At 47.4% G+C, this 18,343-nt stretch overlaps 1 protein-coding gene across 1 annotated transcript in view; it reads right to left on the bottom strand.

Moving 5' to 3' along the window:
* Positions 1-18,343, bottom strand: part of EDNRB (endothelin receptor type B) — a 148,565-nt gene that overhangs the window by 127,452 nt on the left and 2,770 nt on the right. The gene's annotated exons all lie outside the window — the stretch shown is intronic.

The following is an 18,343-nucleotide window of genomic DNA, read 5'->3' as shown; positions in this document are numbered from 1 at the left end:
CATACCATATTTTTTGTACTGGAAGGTTACCTTCTTAGTACAAAACCTACTTTGCAAGGTATGTGGCTTGATGCGTGGCTGCCTAAAGTGCAAAAGTGCTGGGGGACAGAAAAACTGTGCCATATCTAGCAAATATGGTGCAGTTTCTCTGTCTACATTTGATATAATGCTGAAACTTTGGTGGCTGTGGTTCATTGCACCAAAAGTTAATACATTTGGCCCAGAGTGTTTCAAATGGAAATACTGTGCATAAAGACCTGTCAGTGCAGAAGGTGTACACAGTTGTGTGATAACAGAGGAAACGGATGCAGGAGAATGGCTGAGGAATGAGTCCTCAGAGTGACAGTACAGCACACTATTACATTATAGTCATGCTTCTCAGACCTCCATTTTTACAAATGTTTACATGTATATGTATATATATATGTATGCATATATACATATATATATATATATATATATACACACATATCCACAAGAAATAAATTTATCCCCGTCTGTACCTATTTTTAAAACTTTAAAAAGCAGAATTTGGGTCTTCTTTGGATGCCTCTTCATTCCAAAAGTCATGACTACTAGGCCATTAGCCCTGCAAATATAATGCAAAGGTTTTTTTTATAGAAAATTCAATTTCCCAATGAATCCTATATAGCTACAGATGTGTATGTTTACTAGTATGATAATGCTAATGTTCTCACAAGAGCACGCTATTTTATTGTTCATGGATATTCTACACCCTAACATCCTACAAAAATGGCAAATGTGAATTAGTGAAAGAAATTAAGGGGGTCATTATGTCGCCCGCCAAATTCATTCCCCCCACTTCACCGTCAGTGCGGTGAAACCCCCGTCGGCCCTATTAAGATTTTCACACTGAGCCTTTACATTGACGGCAGCACCTAATGGAGCTGCCGCCAATGTGGCGGTGCGGTGGGTGCAGCAGCACCCGTCGTGCATTTCACTGCCTGTAATTCAAGAAGTGAAATGCATGACGGGGCAGTGCAGGGGCCCTCAGGGGGGCCTGGGACACCCATTCCGCCAGCCTTTCCCTGGCGGTGTAAACTGCCAAGAAAAGGGTGGCAGAATGGGACTCATAATCCCCTGCAAGATTTGAAATGCCAAGACCGCCAGGCTCCCTGGTGTCGGCAGCCTGGAGGTGGCAGCGTTTCCACTGTGGCGTCTCTGCCAGGCTCAGAATATGGCAGGCGGACCACCACTACCACGGCGGTCCACTCGCCATCCGTGAGTCTGGCGGTCCATGGACCGCCAGACTCATAATGAGGGCCTAACTGCCACCCCTGATGTTATACTAACTAAAAATAAACAAGTACAAAGATAAATAAGATGAGACCAAAACTGAATGGAATGAATTGTCAAAAATGACTGTCAGTCAAACTGAGAAACCTAATTATAATGAAGGTTTGCAGAGTTCAGCGTTATGAATGAGAGAGATGCAAGAACCATTCCTGGGCATGGTAATCTGTGGAGGTTCTCAAATTGAGGAATGGGGGTTTAATTTGGGATTTAAACGTTAGAACAGAAACTTTGGCCTGAAAGTAATTGGATGGTGAAAAGAAATGATGAGCTCACAAAGAGAAGTGCAGCAGATGGGAAAAGAAGTGGGCCCAAGATCTAGCCTTTGGGATGTTCACAGTTAGAGGTGTGGATAAGATGTACAAATTGCACAAGGAGACTTAGGGCCTGTTTTAGACATTGGCAGATGGGTTACTCCGTCACAATGGCGACAGATATCCCCCTCGGCTAAAATCTAAATCCCAATATTTCCTATGGGATTTAGATTTTGGAGGATGTGATATCCTTCAATGTTGTTACGGAGTAACCCATCCACTAATATATAAGTCAGGCCCTTAGAGAGAGTCCTTAGGAAGAAAGGATGAGAATCTGTCCCGCACAAATGATAGTGATGTTTGGTTGAGGCAAATGTAGCTAGCATAAGTGGGATGAATGACCATAGCAAAAGCTGCTGCAAGTTTGAAGTCCTACAGAATATTGCTGCCAAAGAGTTTACTTTCGAGAAAAACTAATTTTAGACAATGAGTTCTTGTTTTGTCCACTACTTTCAAGGAAGTTAGTTGATACTATAAATATCATATTTTCAAATGTACACTCCAAAGCAAGGGTAACAGAGATGTTTAAATACAAATACTTTGTAGATCTGTCTACTGTAGGTGATAGACCTATTATATTTATTACTTTATATATGCTTAAAGTTGGATTTATGTCAGCCACTTCAAACCATTGCCCTTTGGTGTCCCTCCTCTAGCAGCCATTGGATTGAGACATTGTCAATTACATCTTCAATCAGCCCACAGGTGATTGGCTCTTTCAACTCATTACCTCCCGTCCCTCCCTCACCATCCTTTTAAACCAATGAGGCCTCCAGCCTCCCCCCTAGACCCTCCCTTCCCCTTTTAAACCCCCCCCCCACCCTTATCTCCTCCTGTTTCTTTTGTCTAGCCCACGCTAGACGTTTTTCTTTCCCTTACCTGCACGGCGGGGCCTGGAGGTCTACGTTGGAGGCACTCCTCGGGACGCGGAGCTCCGCGAGGAGTGCTGCAGCTGATCGCGTCTGAAAACGAGCAGCCGGGCTGCTCAGGACTACGCGGAATGAGGGCCGGCTGACGGGGTCGACCGGCCCTTTGTGGCTGGGGCGTCGATTTCCGGGTTACCGCGCTGCAGAGCAGCAAGGAACAGCGGGATGGCGATTTTTTGGCTGAGATGCCACGAATCTACTGGTAGGACGGGCGTTCTGCCCGCAGTTTTATGGTTTGTCTAGGAATGTTTGACCTTTTTGGGGATTGGTTTATTCCTAGAGGGGAGGTTCTGGTCACTATATATGGGGAGTGATTTTGGGTGAAGGGCAGTGTATATTGGATATTGACATGCCTAAGGTTCCGGCGAAGAGGCGTAGGTTTGTCTCATCTTCCTCCTCGGAGGAGGAGGGTGCTGTTAGAGTTTCCACTCCTGGGGGCTCACAGTTACAGGATAGTGGCACTCCTCTCATGTCCAGGGAGGAGGTGCAGGAGATGATTGAAGTGGCTGTTACCAGGGCTCTTCAAGCAGCGGTGACCAGGACTGGTCACTCTAAGATTGCTCATTCATCGGTAGCTGCAAGGAAGTCCTCGTCAGACAGTGTGGATGAGGCCCCGTCTGCGTCATCTGGGGGTAAATATGTATCCAGAGAGGAAATGTGGGAGGTGATGGCACATGTTCGGGACAATTTGGGTTTCCCAGTGTTTCAGCCTTCAAGCTCGGATTCTCACTTATTTCCTCAATATCAGACGCCTTCCAAGTTTGCCATGCCTTTTCAGGGACCTGTGAAGGGTATGGTGTTTCGTGAATGGAAGGATGTGGATAAAGCTCAGGTTCCACGATTCCTGCAGAAACTGTATTTACTTGAGGGTGAGGAGGTATTACCTCCTTCGGTCCGCCTGGATTAAATTTGAGCTACCCTGATTGGCAAAACGGTAGTAAATCCGGAGGATTGTGTGCCTACGGATGCCACGGATCGTAAAGTGGATTCAGGTCTTAAAAGGGCCTTTGCCGGTGAGAATCTGGCGCTAAGGGCATGTATATATTCTGCTTATGCAGCCCAGTCGTTGGTGCAAGACTTTGATAAGCTGGCGGTGGCTGTTCAGGAAGGAGCAGAATGTTCAGAGCTCCTGGCTGGTATGGAGCAACAGGCCAGATTGTTCGCGGATGTATCTTCGGATGTGGTCCGTACTTCGGCTCTGGCCTCTGGGGCTTTGATTGGGGCTCGTAGGTCCCTCTGGTTACGTTCATGGAAGGCTGACCCAGGGGAGAAGGCGGCCTTGCTGAGACTGCCGTTTGAAGGTCGTAACTTGTTTGGAGAGCAATTGCCATCCATGCTTTCCAAGGCGTTTAAGGAACGGAAACATGCCTTACCTTATAAAGGGGGTTCTACTTCAAGTAAAGGGTGGAAGAAGCATTCCCGATCTTCTCCGAATAGGGATGCCAAATCCTTTTCATTTAGGAAACAGCGTTTTCAGCTGCGTTTTTCTCCTAAGAAGGCTGCTCCTGCGAACCGGGGTGGGTTCCAGAAGGGGTCCTGACAATCACTGTGGGCCTGGCATAGGGCCGGTTGGGGGAAGGCTGAGTCACTTTCTTTCAGCTTGGGAGGAGAGTATCAACGATCATTGGGTGCTAGACATTGTGGCCAATGGTTATGTCATCGATTTTGTGGGGGTACCTCCAGATTCAGGGGTACGTCCCACTCCTCTGCCTTCAGGGGGGTCACGGAGAAGGGCATTATTGGACGGAGTAAGGGACTTGCTGGTCAAGGGGGCCATTTCCCGATTTCCACTGGAAGAACGAGGTCAGGGAACTTATTCGGTCCTGTTTCTTGTGCAGAAAGTTTCAGGGGGTTTTCAACCGGTGCTCAATCTGAAGGAGATGAATACTTGGATCAGGACGGTGCATTTCCGCATGCTGTCTATTCAGACTATCTTTCCATTGGTCAGGCAAGGGGACTTTCTAGTGTCGCTGGACCTGCAGGATGCTTACCTGCACGTGCCTGTGGCGAGGTCTTCTCAGAGGTTCCTGAGGTTTGCTGTGGATCAGGAACACTACCAGTTTTGCGTTCTACCTTTCGGTCTGAAATCTTCTCCTCGAATTTTCACAAAGGTGCTGGCCCCCCCTGGTGGCTTTGCTACATTCAGAAGGGGTGTTTATTCATCCATATCTGGACGACATCTTGATTCATGCCCAGTCACGGGTCCTGTTGCAGAGACAGGTGGACCAAGTTCTGGGGGTCCTGCAAAACCACAGGTTTTTAATCAATTGGGAGAAATCAGATTTAGTTCTGTCTCAGGATCTGGTTTTTCTGGGGGCTCGGTTTCAGACTCTTCTAGGCTTGGTGTCGGTGTCAGAGAAGAGGTTGGGTGTACTCCAGGCCTTGGTCAAGAAGGTTGTATTACTGACTGCACCACGAGCTCTTCTATGGTTGCGGCTGCAGGGTCATTTGGCGTCTGTGATATTTCTGGTTCCTTGGGCGCGTTTCCATCTCCTGTGCTTGATAACATGGTTCTTGAAAAGGTGGACTCCGGGGTCCGGTTCTCTGAGGGACAGGGTTCCGGGGTCCAGTTTGATTCGCAGGGAGTTGCAATGGTGGTTGGATGCAGATCATCTTCGGGTAGGGGTTTCTTTGTCACCTCTGAGTCCCGTGGTGCTGACTACGGACGCCAGCCTCTCCGGTTGGGGTGCGTGGATAGGGTCGGCTCAGGTTCAGGGGTTTTGGTCCCCTCGGGAGGCGAGTCGGTCATCGAATTGGCGCGAATTGAGAGTGGTCTTTCTGGCTCTGGTCCATTTCCAGGGGTCCCTGAGGGGGACGGCGGTTCTTATTCGGACGGAAAACTTAGCGGCCAAGGCTTATGTCAACCGGCAAGGGGGGACCAGGTCAAGGGCTCTGTTCAGTCTAGCCAGGGAGATTTTTGTGTGGGCTGAGGAGTGGGTTCCTTCTCTCAGGGCTACGTACATTCGGGGGTGGTCAATGTTCGGGCGGATCTACTGAGCAGGGTGATTCCTTCGTCTCAACTTTTCTCCCTCCGGAAGTCTCTGTTTCTGCATCTGGTTCGGCTTTGGGGGCTTCCAGTGCTGGATGTGTTTGCGTCCGCAGAGAATGCGAAGTTGGATCGCTTCTGCTCCCGGTTTCGGTGTCCCCAGGCCTGGGAGGTGGACGGGATGTCATGTGCTTGGCCGAGGGGTCTTTTGTATGCATTCCCTCCGTTTCAACTTCTCAGGGCTTTTCTGTTGAGGGTGAGGGATCTGGGATCCAGGGTTATCCTGATTGCGCCACTTTGGCTGCGAGCGAATTGGTTCCCGTTGTTAAGGCTGATGGCAGACGGGAGGATGTGGCCTCTGCCTCTTTGTCCGTCTCCCCTGGAGTTTCCCTGCCTCCCAGTGGTGTCGTTGAGGAGGTTGCACTTGACGGCCTGGAAGTTGAACGACGGGGCTTGACGGGTCTGGGGGTACCTGTAGCTTTGAGTTCTACATTACTGGCTTCCAGATGGCGTTCCACTTTACTTTCCTATGGTAGACAGTGGCGGGTTTTTTCTTCTTGGTGTTTGAATCATGAGTTGGATCCTACCTGCGCATCTATCTTTGAAGTGATGCAGTTCCTGCAGGACGGTGCACAATTGGGTTTGTCGGTAGCATCTCTAAGGGTACAGTGGGCGGCGATTCAGGCATTCAGAGGTCTGTGGCGTAATCTTCAGGATGAAGGGCACCTGATGCCTAGATTTTTTCAAGGTCTGGTTAATTTGTTTCCTCGCCCGGTACGTTCTTTTCCTTCATGGGATCTTTCTTTGGTTTTGGATGTTTTGACGGAGGCCCCATTTGAACCATTGGGGGACTGTGATTTGCACCATCTGTCCTTGAAGACGTTCTTTTTGGTAGCCATTACTTCGGCTCGTCGGTTAGGGGAATTGGGGGCATTGGCCTGTTCCTTTCCTTTTTGTAAGGTTTTTCCCGATCAGGTAGTTCTGGTTCCGGTTCCTTCCTTTATTCCGAAGATCAATTCTTCGTTCCATTCCCGTCAGGAGGTTATCCTTCCTTCATTTTGTCCAGATCCCTCCTCAAGGGAGGAGGTCCGTTTGCATTCGTTGGATGTACGCAGGGCTTTATTGGAGTACCTGCGGGTGGTGGCTCCTTTTCGTAAGGGGGATTCGCTTTTTGTTAATTTCGGTCCGGCACGTAAAGGTGAGAAACCTTCCACGGCTTCCTTGAGTCGGTGGGTGAGATCTTTGATTCTGTTGGCCTATTCCTTGAAAGGGGTGGTTCCTCCTCAAGGGATTCAGGGTCGGTCTACCAGCGGTATGGCGGCTACAGTGGCAGAGCTTCAGGGGACTTCCGTGGTGGAAATTTGCAGGGCCGCCACTTGGGCTTCACCTTTGATGTTTGTGCGTCATTATAGGCTATCGGACTTGGGTAATTTGGAGTCGGTATTAGGTCAACGAGTCTTATCCTCTATGAGGTAATAGGGGTAGGGTGTTTTGGTGGCCTTGGTGCAGGATATGAATAAAGGTTCTTGCAACTCAGTGTCCGTCTCCTGTGTTTTTCTTGCTATGTCTCATTGGTTTAAAAGGAAGGCGAGGGAGGGACAGGAGGTAATGCTTCCATTTTCTTGTGATATTGGCATTACTCCTAGTCCTACTCCCTCGCCTTCCTTTTCCGTTCCCTCCCGCCCTCCCGGTACGGACTGTCCGAGTTGCTGCTTGGGCTTGGTTTTTGTACAGGAGGAGATAAGGGTGGGGGGGGGGGGTTTAAAAGGGGAAGGGAGGGTCTAGGGGGAGGCGGGAGGCCTCATTGGTTTAAAAGGAAGGCGAGGGAGTAGGGCTAGGAGTAATGCCATTATCACAAGAAAATGGAAGCATTAGATCAGCTGTGCCTGCGTTCTTCCACCTTTTATGCATTCCAAAGCATGATAGATAGTTTTCTCACCTCTGTCTCCCTGCTTACACCTTCCCTCTATCCTTCACCGACCTCTGCACTCTATCTGTTCCTGTTCGCCACTTTCCCATAACTCGATTGCGGCTCTCCCGCCCTTTTCCACACCGCACCCCTTCCTTGCAGGTTTTTGGTTTTTTTTGCAACTGCTGATTACTTTCCGAGTGTGCAAAATCCTGGGCAGACATTTTTAATTTACCCTTTGAAATGGCTGGTAGATATAGTGGACCAGTAAAATAATAATAAAATATAATACAAAAAATCTAACGAATGGTGCCAGTGCATTACCCAGCATAAGCACTCCTGTATCACACAGGCTGGCATCTTGAATTGCATTTTATTAAATTATAAAATAAAAAAGTTCCAAGATGACTGCCATCTGCATACCTCAGAGGTGGGCATTTTGGATTTTTTTTTAATAAAATGCAATAGAAAGTATTCTAAGCTGGTTGCAGTTATGATTGTATGCAGGTACACCTGTGCTTACAATTTGACAGCAAATCTGGACATTTTTAAAATGTTATTGTTGATGTACCATTTACCATTTAAAGATGGCAGCTGGCCATTTTCAATTGATAAATCAATAGAACAGTATTCGTGATTGCCAATGCAAGCACGCTTTCAGAAAGTAAATAGCATAGAGCCCGACGCAAAATCTTTTGACTTTGCCAGTGCTTGGTTCTTTAAGTATCGGCCTTCACTAATCAGCCCTAAAATGATAATTTTTTAGACTGACAAATATGTTTCCCTGGCACACTGGGAGGACAAAGAGAGTGCTTCTGAACTGCTTAAGGCTCAATATCAATTAAGTACTCCGTCCTAATATTTACAGTGATGAGCCAGTTCACAAAATGTGCACTCGGTGAAAGTTTATTAATTGATTGATAGATTGATTGATCACTAATTCTGCCTCACAGAATCTCAGCTTCTAAACATAGCCAGTGTCACCCTCGTTTAATTTTTGAGCCTGTGACTCTGCTTTCTCGGGGATGCTGACCATTCCTCTCATCTCTGGAATGTTATTTTATACATGTTATGTTATGAATTCTTGTAGAGCATGTGTCTCACCCGGGAGGCTATTCAGGTGCTAGGTAAGAAGGTGGCTGTGTTGGAGGAGTCTGTAGTCTAGGTAAAGACCCACGTCTTCAGCTTCTTGCACAACTCAAGGACCGAGGACGCAGCTCTGATGAGGGAGTGGGTCATTCCAGGATTTGAGAGGAAGTTACAAGGAAGAACAAGTGTTCAAGAAGGAAGCTAGCTGAGTGGAGGTTTCTGGTCTAGGTGTGAATATCGAAGCAACTGTTAAGAGGAACCTAGATTGTGCAAGACTTAGTACAATTGTTTGAGAAGCTTGAAGTGTGTGACATGGAACAAGTTGGAGCTCTTTGAGGTGCATGATGTGTGTGTGGGTTGGGAGCCTGAGTGTAAGTCTGGGGGCTGCATTCTCTTTGACCTGAAGTCTTCTGGTCAGTTAGGCAGTGATGCTGACAGAGTGAATTGCTGTAGTCCAGTTTGCTAGGGGTAATGGCCTGGATGACAGTTCTGCATGTGCTGATGAGAATCCATTTGAAGATTTTTTAAAGCTCTTTAAGGTGTAGAAACAAGAGGATGAGACAGAGTTAACTTAACTGGGTATGAAGAGTTGGCTGTTCACTATTATACCCAGGTTCCAGGCTTGATTATTTGAGAAGGGTGTTGGTCCAACATCTGCTGACCACCATGTACAGTTCCACAGAGAAGTGTGCTTGCCAAACAGCACCACTTCTGTTTTGTCTGTGTTCAATTTCAGAAAGTTGGTGACTTCAGACATGGAGGAAGTGAAGTTAGTCTGAGTGCCAGATGCTTTGTCAAAGAGAGAAAGGATGAGCTCAGCATCCGGAGATAATGTTGATTCTGTGGGATCGGATGATGTTGGTGAGAAGTGACATGTAGGCATTGAAAGGTGTGGGGGCTGAGAGATGATTCTTGGAGTACTCCTTAGATGAGAATAGCAGCAGCCAATGTGTAGAGAGCCAGGCTGACTGAGTGGGTGCATCCGGTAAGGAAGTATCAGAGCTAGCAGAGAGCAGGCCCTAGTATGCCAGCTTTGTGGAGGCATCAGGCGAACATGGGATGGAAGACAGTGTGAAAAGTGGCAGATAAGTGAAGTAGAATGAGAACTGTGGTGTCTTTCCTGTCCATGATCAGTCGTATGTCATGTGCGGTGGCAATAAGAATGGCCTTGTTGCTGTAGTTGAGCTGAATCTAGACTGGGTGGGGTTGAGGAGGTAGTTGTTGTTCAGGTGGTTAGCCGGCCATTTGTTATTACTATCTCCAGGACTTTGGCAGGGTAGGGCAGCATGGAAATCAATCAGTCAGCAATTAACCAGGGACTTTGAGACTGCTGATGGTTTATTCAGAAGGGGAGGTATGTTGGCATGCAATCACACATCCAGGAAAGTGACTGTTTTGATGGGAATTGCTGAGTATCAGTGTCAAAGCTTTCTAGACGGGGCCCAGTCTTTTGGCGGAGATTAAGTGTGGGCAGGGATTCAATGGTGCTCCTGAGTGAGAGGAGAGCATGGTTGTGCAGTTTTCACTGTGGTGATGGTGGCCCAGGAGGTCATGGCAGAATCTGAGGGTTTCCCTCTCTGGGCAGGAGGGCAATGAGGGTGGATGGGTCTGTCTGAGGGTTGAAGTTGTTGAAGATGTTCCTGATCTTTTAGCTGAAATAGCGGAGCAGTTGTGTGCAGAAGCTCTGAGAATGGGTGACAGTTGTAGAGCCGGATGTGAGTCAGATGAAATGCTTCACTCTGGTGAAAATTTATTTGGCATTGTTTGTGCTTTCGTCAATGCATTCAGTCACTGCTGATTGCTTGGTGGTTATGATTTGATGGTGGTAGTCTCTGAGGGTTGACTTGTAGGTACTTTTGTCAGTTACATTGTGGGTCTGTCTCCATCAAGATTTGAATTGCTTGCAGTGGTGTTTGGTGAGTTTAAATTCTGTTATGTACCAGCTTGCTTGCAACGTGGTCCTAGTGGCAGTAGTAGTTTTGAATGGAGCCAGGGCAGCAGTGCAGGAGGTGATCCAGGTATTGAAGTTGGAGATGGATCATGAGAGTCATTGTGGTGATATGGTTGGTGGGCTTGAGGTTTTGTGATCCATGGTTCAACTAGCATCCTGTTCCAGTTTCTTCCAGTACTGTTTGGAGGTGCTGTTCAGCATTGGTGGGTGATGAGCAGGTCAAAGTGGATGAGTATGCAGACAGTCCAGATGAGGGGGCTGGCCTTGACCACCAAGATGCTGTTGAAATTGGTGAAAAAGAGGTCAAGGAGATGTCCATATGCATGGGTGGAGTCCTTCACTCATTGGGATTAGTCCGAGTATGGCCAGGTCTTCCAGGAGGATGATGGTGTTAAGGTTGGTGAGGCCCTCCAGGTCCTAGTAGAGGCCGCTGAGGGGGGGGGAGGGGCTGGAGTCGAGCCCCAGAGGGGCAATGAAGTCTGCAATGGTGTTGCTGAAGTTGGATCATGGTTTGGGAGGCCAGTATATTAGGACTCCTCCCAGGGTGTAGCTGTTGGAGATGTGCAGTTTAAAGGCTTGGTGTTCCAGCAAGAGATTAGTGTTTGCAGATGTAATGGTGGTACACTGGATTTTCTCTTTCAAGATGATGGCTAATACTCAACTCAGGCTCTGTACCATCTTACAATCTTGTATTTGGAGGGGAGCTTAGCCATGGTGATGTCAGGGGTTGATAGCGGGGTGAGACAGATTTCGTTCAGGAAGGGTAGGTCTGATGAGGGGTCGTACAAGAGGTCCCAGACTTCGCTGGCATGTCTGATGAGCAGGTGGGTGTTAAGAAGAAAGATGGTTGGGTGGGCTGAGAGCTCTGGGGAGGGGGTGGTGTGAGGTGTATGGTTGTGTGTGTTATATTGTGAGGGGAGGGTGGAAGCTTGAAGGGGTTTAGGAGGGGGGCAAGCAGGAGAACTGGCAGGTGATGCAGGAGAATGCAGTTTTTGTGTTGGCCAGGAGGCCTGGCTGCAGTGTTGTGAGGCAGGCTGGAGTTCAGGCCTTGGAGGGCTGCTGCAGAGTAGCATCTAAGGGTGCCGTGGGTGAGTGGAGGGCCACAGGTCAGGTGCACATGGGGCAGAGACAGGTGTGCAAAAATGTTCTTTTGACACACTGCGTGTGCCTGCTGCACACAGCCTCCATTAAGTAGGAGGAAGAGGCAAAAAGCTGAGTGTGAGTGCAAAGAGTGAGAGGAAAAAGAGTGAAGAGGCAAAAAAGTTGTTTAAAAGTCAGAGTTCGTGAGGGAGAGGAAAATGGGCAAAGAGGCAAAAAAGAGCTAAGAGCAAAAACTAAAAGAGCTGAGAAAGGAGAAGTACAAGACAGCGGAAAGAAGTAGAAGCGTGAGGCTGGAAGCCTCAGGACACGGTCAGAGCTGTGTCCACAAGGGCCATCTCTGATCAGAAGTCTGGGTACTGGTAAGGTGGGCAGGCATGGCCAGACAGAACCTACTTATTAGGGGGGGTCTGCACTGCAGCCTACAGTAAGTAGCAGCAGGAAGGAGAAGGAGGAGGAGTTTCCAGGTGGTGGAGGGGCTGGAGAGAGTAGTGGGGCCGCTAGAAAGCAAGTGAGTTTGCAGCATGGGGAAAAGGCTATAAGGCCTCAAAAGGAGGAGCTGAAAACATGAGGAAAAAAAGAAAAGGCTGTGAACAGGAGGCAAAAAAAAGGAGGAAACATCATGAGAGTGTAACAGCTGCAGTGGATTCAGGGTCTATTTTTAGGTTGCATGTAAGCGTACAACCTCTTGTATACTTGAGTATACTACTTCTTGTGGGCTTAAAGCAATTTCTTTGTTTGTGTCTTTAAAAAATTCCTGCTTGCTATTAGTCAGTCCTGCTTCTTTGTCCCTCCTTCTTTCTCTCAGGGAGCAGGAACCAAGTACTGTATGATTGCGCTTTGGTTTGTTATCTGTTCTTTGGCAGACTATTTTTGTCTTATTTTCTTCCTGTTCCTATTACTGTTTGCCTGTATAGCATTCCTCAATCCCACATCCTCCCATGTTGCTGCATGCCCCTCCCACTCCCCCTTGTGCCTGGTGCTCCTGTGGTGGCCCTCACCCCCTCCCGGCACATACTTGTTTTATTTTGCCATCCGTTGGTGCTAAAGTACAGTGGAAGGCATGCCTCTGTGCACTTCTTCTGTGTCTAGTTTGTGCTAAAATCACTTCAGCAAGGTCTGATGACTCGCATGTCTAGCAGAGGCAACATCGGGTTCTTGTTCTAGCCATTGTTATTAACCTACTTCTGGCCTCATCATTGTGTGGGTGGAGGCCTGGTGGGGCTTTCGTTTGTACTGATTTTGTGGTTATTTACCATATCAAAGTTGACAACAATGCAGAAGGTAACCATTGAAATCAATGTACAGTGTTACACCGAGGTCAAGTCCCTGGCTAAAGGTGCTACTAAGAGCTTAATTTGGAAATACGATCAAATGAAAGCAGGCAATTACTAGTATGTCTGTCCCAGACATAGCCACATTTATGACTTTAGTGCCAGGCGCAAGGCCGGTAATGCTTTAAGAGTACGCTACACCAGAACTTCCACAGGCGAATAAGAGTGGGTGGTGTGGTGTGTGCGTACAGGCAGCGTGCTGTGAACTGGCGCCATAACCTGCTGTACTTCAAAAAAGCAAGATGTGTAGTGCGTTGGTAAGTGCAACTTCAGGAATGGATGTAAAGGCTTGGGATTGGAATCCGTTTTTGTCCATAGCCTGTTGATAAATTTGCAGTTCAGTGTCTGCTGTTCCATTCTTCATGGATTTAACCTTGTTGTTATTTTCTCATACTCACACTTACTTTTTACAGTACCAGATCAAGTTATTGTCCGACTTCTTTTCTGACACACTGAAGTGTTTTGGAGGAAAGAATTTTCAATCCCTCCGAGATCTCATGTCAGCATCCAGTATTTTAGTGATCCAAAAATTTTACATCGGGTACTTATAGATTACATAGCATTGCTTTTCATTTCCCCCAATTGTTTTACATATATCCTTTTACAAATGGAAAGTAATACTGCCAGGTGACAGTGCAAAGAAAAACAGCACTCGTGTGAACTAGTGGCGGCAGAATTGAATGTTCTAACAGCATTCTCGACAGTGTAGAATGTTTTACTAGCTTTGTTTCCAGTCTTTTGGTTTAATTTACCAAGGCACTACATTCTGTGAGTTGTGTTTGTGGTCAGTTAATTTTAATCGATTAGCCAAACCTACTTCAAGGGAAAACCAAGGATCCATAAATGAGTATCCCTCTGCTATGGAGTGACCTGGTAACTGTTTAGTGGGAGGAGACTGAAGAAGGGAGAGCCTTTGTCCCCAAGGCACACACTAAACAAACTAGCTCCGGGCTGGCTTAGAACCCTGTGAAAGGTAAGCTAGCCCATAATGGTTTCAAGTAGACTCAGTGGCAGGGACTGACCACGTTCATTTAGGATAAACCCTTGAACAGGAAGGCTTTAAATGGCTGCAATCTTGCCAATGTACCAAAAAGAGGCTGAAAACGGGGATTAATTAATGATTTAGTGAGCATCGTTGATGCTCTGTGGTTGCGCCTTTATTTGGGAGGCCAGCAGTAGCCCCTTGTACAATGTTCATCTTCCTTGTGATCTCTCCATAAAGAGGGCGCGTGCAACAAACAAGACTAAAGACATGCAGAGATTGGGTGCTTGTGTGCTGTAGATTTAAAAGGGGATTGGATAGTAAATCTGGTGACAAACGAAGCAGAGGGCATCAAAGCCAGGGGTTCGCTCTCAGTTGGCGGCAGAATACTTCCGAGAGTAATATTCTGGATGCATACTCTTCAGATCAGGAGTTCAAATATATGCTAGGCAGACTTGTCCTTCCAGGGTCGATTACCTGAGCCCCATTACCCCGGGTAGGTTTTTCAATTTCCTTCCTCTCGTTTTATCTATAAAGTTGATTGACATTTTTAAAGTTGAAAAGATAGATGATGAGGAGGAGGAGGTTGCAGGCGATTTTGGCGACTGCTGCCTGACAGCGTGTCGCGCTCTTTCACAATTAGACGCCTTGTCCAGCTACAGTACTTACTCCCTGCCCCCACACCCCACGCCCCTTTCCAACAAGACCCGGGGGCAGCACTCGCCGTGGGCTGTCAGAACTGTATCTTTGAAATCTCCTGCCACAAGTAATTAGATGGACAAGAAAGGGCTAATTCCGAGCCCCTGGGACTTAAGTGGGGGAGTCAGTGTGTCATGGAGCAGTTAATCTGCTACAATAGTGAGGAGAGGGACCACGGAGCGCCATGCTGAGGAAATGGTGTGGTTATCAGGATTTCCGCCCTTAAATGCGTTTACTAGACGGCCCTGTAAATGCAGCACTGGTAGGTTGTGGTAAAGCAAACATACCGGTGCCTCTGTGGAATAAAATGTAGGGATCTAAGACAGCTTCTTTTAGTTTTTCTGTTAATAGTTTAGAGACACATTAGCCCATGTAAACTACGTAAAAGAGAACTCCTGGCATGCTACCTGCACTCAAAAATGTTTTTGAGAGTGCCCCCAACCCACCTCTGAAGGGCGTAGATACAATTGGCGTAGCAGGTACAGTGGCACCAGGGCCCTGAGGGGCCACTGAACCCTGATAATTGCTGTATTTTGTTAACTCAGCAGCAAAGGGTACGTTTTCCGTGTGTGTGCCAGGGCCAATCACATCCTACCTTGCTAGGCTAATGCGACTGCTGCCTCACTGATGAAATGCAGATTACCACAACACTGGACCACTGCACTCCTGACATCTGAAACCACTACCTTTGCTGTTTGCATTCCGTCTGGCTGGTGCTTGATAAGCTGGCCGGCTGGAGACTCTTCGTCGGACTGAGCTGGAGGTGCAAATAGTATTGCAGGGGGCACATTCTGCATGTACCCTGGGCCCCCTTCCTGGAAGTGTTCTGTGTGGTGCATAAAACGTTTTGAAACTGGTTACATAAGGCCTATCTTTTTGAGGAAGAATATACTATATTTAATGTCAATTTCAGCGTTCAGTCGTACACCATGTCAGAACTTCCTGTAATGTCTGCCTTTGTCATTGGTTTGTGTAATGCCTTTTTTCAAATTGTGTCAGTTTGTATTTTCAACTAACCAGCAAGGAATGCCTTTTTTCTTACACTTGACTAGACATATATGATCCAATTCAAAACGAAGCCTCCAACAAAAATCCGGGTTGCCAGCACTGGATGCAGAAGCAGCCACGTGGCAGATGTCAGCTGCCCCCACCAGGGCGTATCTGGGGCTGTTTTCAGGACAAAGGTCAGGCACCCGGAAGCAGAAACATTTGTCAGCATCAATGCACAAATGTCCCAGGAGTGGAATTCCAATTCCAGTGGTCTCCGTGGAAGTTGTTTATTTAGGTAGAGCCATCTGCTGCACTGTCTCCTTCCTGCAAAGTTTGTCACTGGGCCGACTGTTGAAGGCAGTCACACGTAGCCTATCCCACAATGCACTGCTCACTTTGCCACAAATAACAGTAACAAAGACGTAGACTTGCTGTAGCTATCGCTTTTAAACGAAGGGTGGTGCTCATTTCACCAACCTCGTAAAAGATGGCGGATAGGTGGTACTCATTTCAGCAACCTGGGAAAGACGCGCTGTTAATTTTGTCGATTTGGAAGGATGACTAGATTTACCTGTTCTGCTGGGATTCGATCCAGTGACTTACAGTTTGCAGGTAAAAAAAGGCAATCAGTGTTTAGAGAGTGGCTACACATTAGTGAACGTGACAACGCATGGGCACTTTCATGCAACATATTTGCACATAAGAGGTGATACACTCCCCCATGGTTGTCTACACACAGAAACGGTGTGTGGAGAAATGAGAAGGGGGCGGGTACGTTTGCACAATCTACGAGGAGCAAACACCTTTTAAATCCTTTTCTTTTAAAGCGCACTCTGCAAAATGAATCGCTTCCAGGCGCTCCTAGTGTTTGCCACGCTGGGATAAAAGCGATAGGCTCAGGATCACACAATTTAGTTAAATAGTGAACCCAGGACTCAAACCAGTATTTCCTGATTACAAAGTCCGCAATCTGGCCGTTAGGCAGCATTTCCTCTCCAATAACGTCAAACAAAATTTCACAGTAATGTAACCCCAATCAAAAGACATTGTTGCTTTTAAAAATGGCATTGCCAGCCAAAAACATACATTTGTCACAGATACCCACCTAACAGCTGGTCTAGTGGTTAGCATTTTAGGATATAAACATGAAACGGTTTGATATATAAAAAGTAAACAACTAACATTTCTTTCAAAAGAGCCTTTAAAAAGACTTTGGTCATTTCGAGGCTTTGAAAAATAGATGCTAGTAGTACCCATTTGACAGCATGCTTTAAGGACCTGGGAAGGATGGAAGGCTGAATAGGAACACGCAGAATTCAGATTCGTGTTTTGCAGAACACAGATTGTGTCATTACAGCTCACTCAGCAATCTTTCTGCACTTTACAACACCTTACCTATGCCATGATATAGTATCTGGTTTAATTATTGTTTTACTTTACCTAGATGGAATCCCCATTTCATTTGGTGTTCTGATTTTTGCCCATGTAGACGTATCAAGCTCTGTCAGGAAACTGTGTGTGGCTCTGAACGGGCATATAGGTTTCAGGTGCTACCAGCACCCTTGGGTATCACATGCCACCCAAAACATCCATGTAGCTGTGCGCTGCCATGTGCTGTCCAGGAGTAAGCCTGTGTTTAGCTGGACATGGGTAGATTAGTGCCATGCGGCATCTAGTACTCGTGTGTCACTCAGTGCCTCTGTTTCACTGTATTGAGAGGTGTGTGTGTCATGAAATGTCCAATACCGGTGTGTAGCTGTACACAGCATGAGGGTGCCGGGTGCAGCTCAGTCATTGTGTAAAGCAGTGTAAGGGTATTTGGGGGACATCTGCCTTCATTACCTGTGCCCATCTGTTCAGGGGACACTAGGTGCAGGGGTATGTGGGGACCTCTGCCTCATAGTACTTGCGGCCTTCTCTTCAGGAGTCAGTAGGTGCAGGGGGCATGTGGGAACTTCAACCTTAGAGAACCTGCGCCCATCTCTGCTAGAGCCAGTCGGTGCCATGTGCAGTTCAGTAGCTTTGTAAAGCGAGGGAGGACAAGCGGGTGCCATGTGTTCCTCATTATATATGTGAAGCTGTGAAGGGTTTGTGTGTGTGGCAGGGTCAGGCTGGGGTATTGGGCAATGAGGAAGTGCACGATGGGCTGGTCTGACAAAGTTCGGGCCAGTTTTTTTTTTTTAGAAGTCTGTGGGACTGTTTTATCACCCGGTGGTCCAGGATTAACTTGTTTTTCTCAATACTGCCACAAAAATTGCCTGCAGCAAACACGAATGCATGCAGTTTCCCGTGCCGTGCAAAATACCCATATAGCGTGACTTTACAAGTTCAAAACCGTCTTGATTTGCAAATGTGTCCCACTTTTTTCAACTGTCTGTTTAGGTATGGGAGGGGGGGGCTTTTATGTTGGAGCCCGGCCCTGTTTATTTGTCCCAGTCTCACACTGGTGTGTGTGTGCCTGTGTGTTTTTGCAGGGGGAGGGGTGGGTCATTTTCCTCTTTGTACCTGTGTCAACTTGTGCAGGTGCCAGTCAGTGCCATGGTTAGTTCAGTCCCTGTATCCGTCTATGCAGGGGCCACTCAGTGCCATGGTAAGTTCAGTATCTGTGTCCGTCTGTGAAAGAACCAGTCAGCGCCATGGGCAGCTCATTACCCGTTTCCATCTGTGGAGGAGCCAGTAAGTTCCATGGGCAGCTCAGTGCCCGTGTCTGTCTGCGCAGGGGCCTGTCAGTGCCATGTGTAGCTTAGTACC

Source organism: Pleurodeles waltl, chromosome 8 (assembly GCF_031143425.1).
Source record: "Pleurodeles waltl isolate 20211129_DDA chromosome 8, aPleWal1.hap1.20221129, whole genome shotgun sequence".
Lineage (NCBI taxonomy): Eukaryota > Metazoa > Chordata > Amphibia > Caudata > Salamandridae > Pleurodeles > Pleurodeles waltl.
The sequence above is the reverse complement of the archived record's forward strand: the minus strand, read 5'-3'. Positions and strand labels throughout refer to the sequence as shown.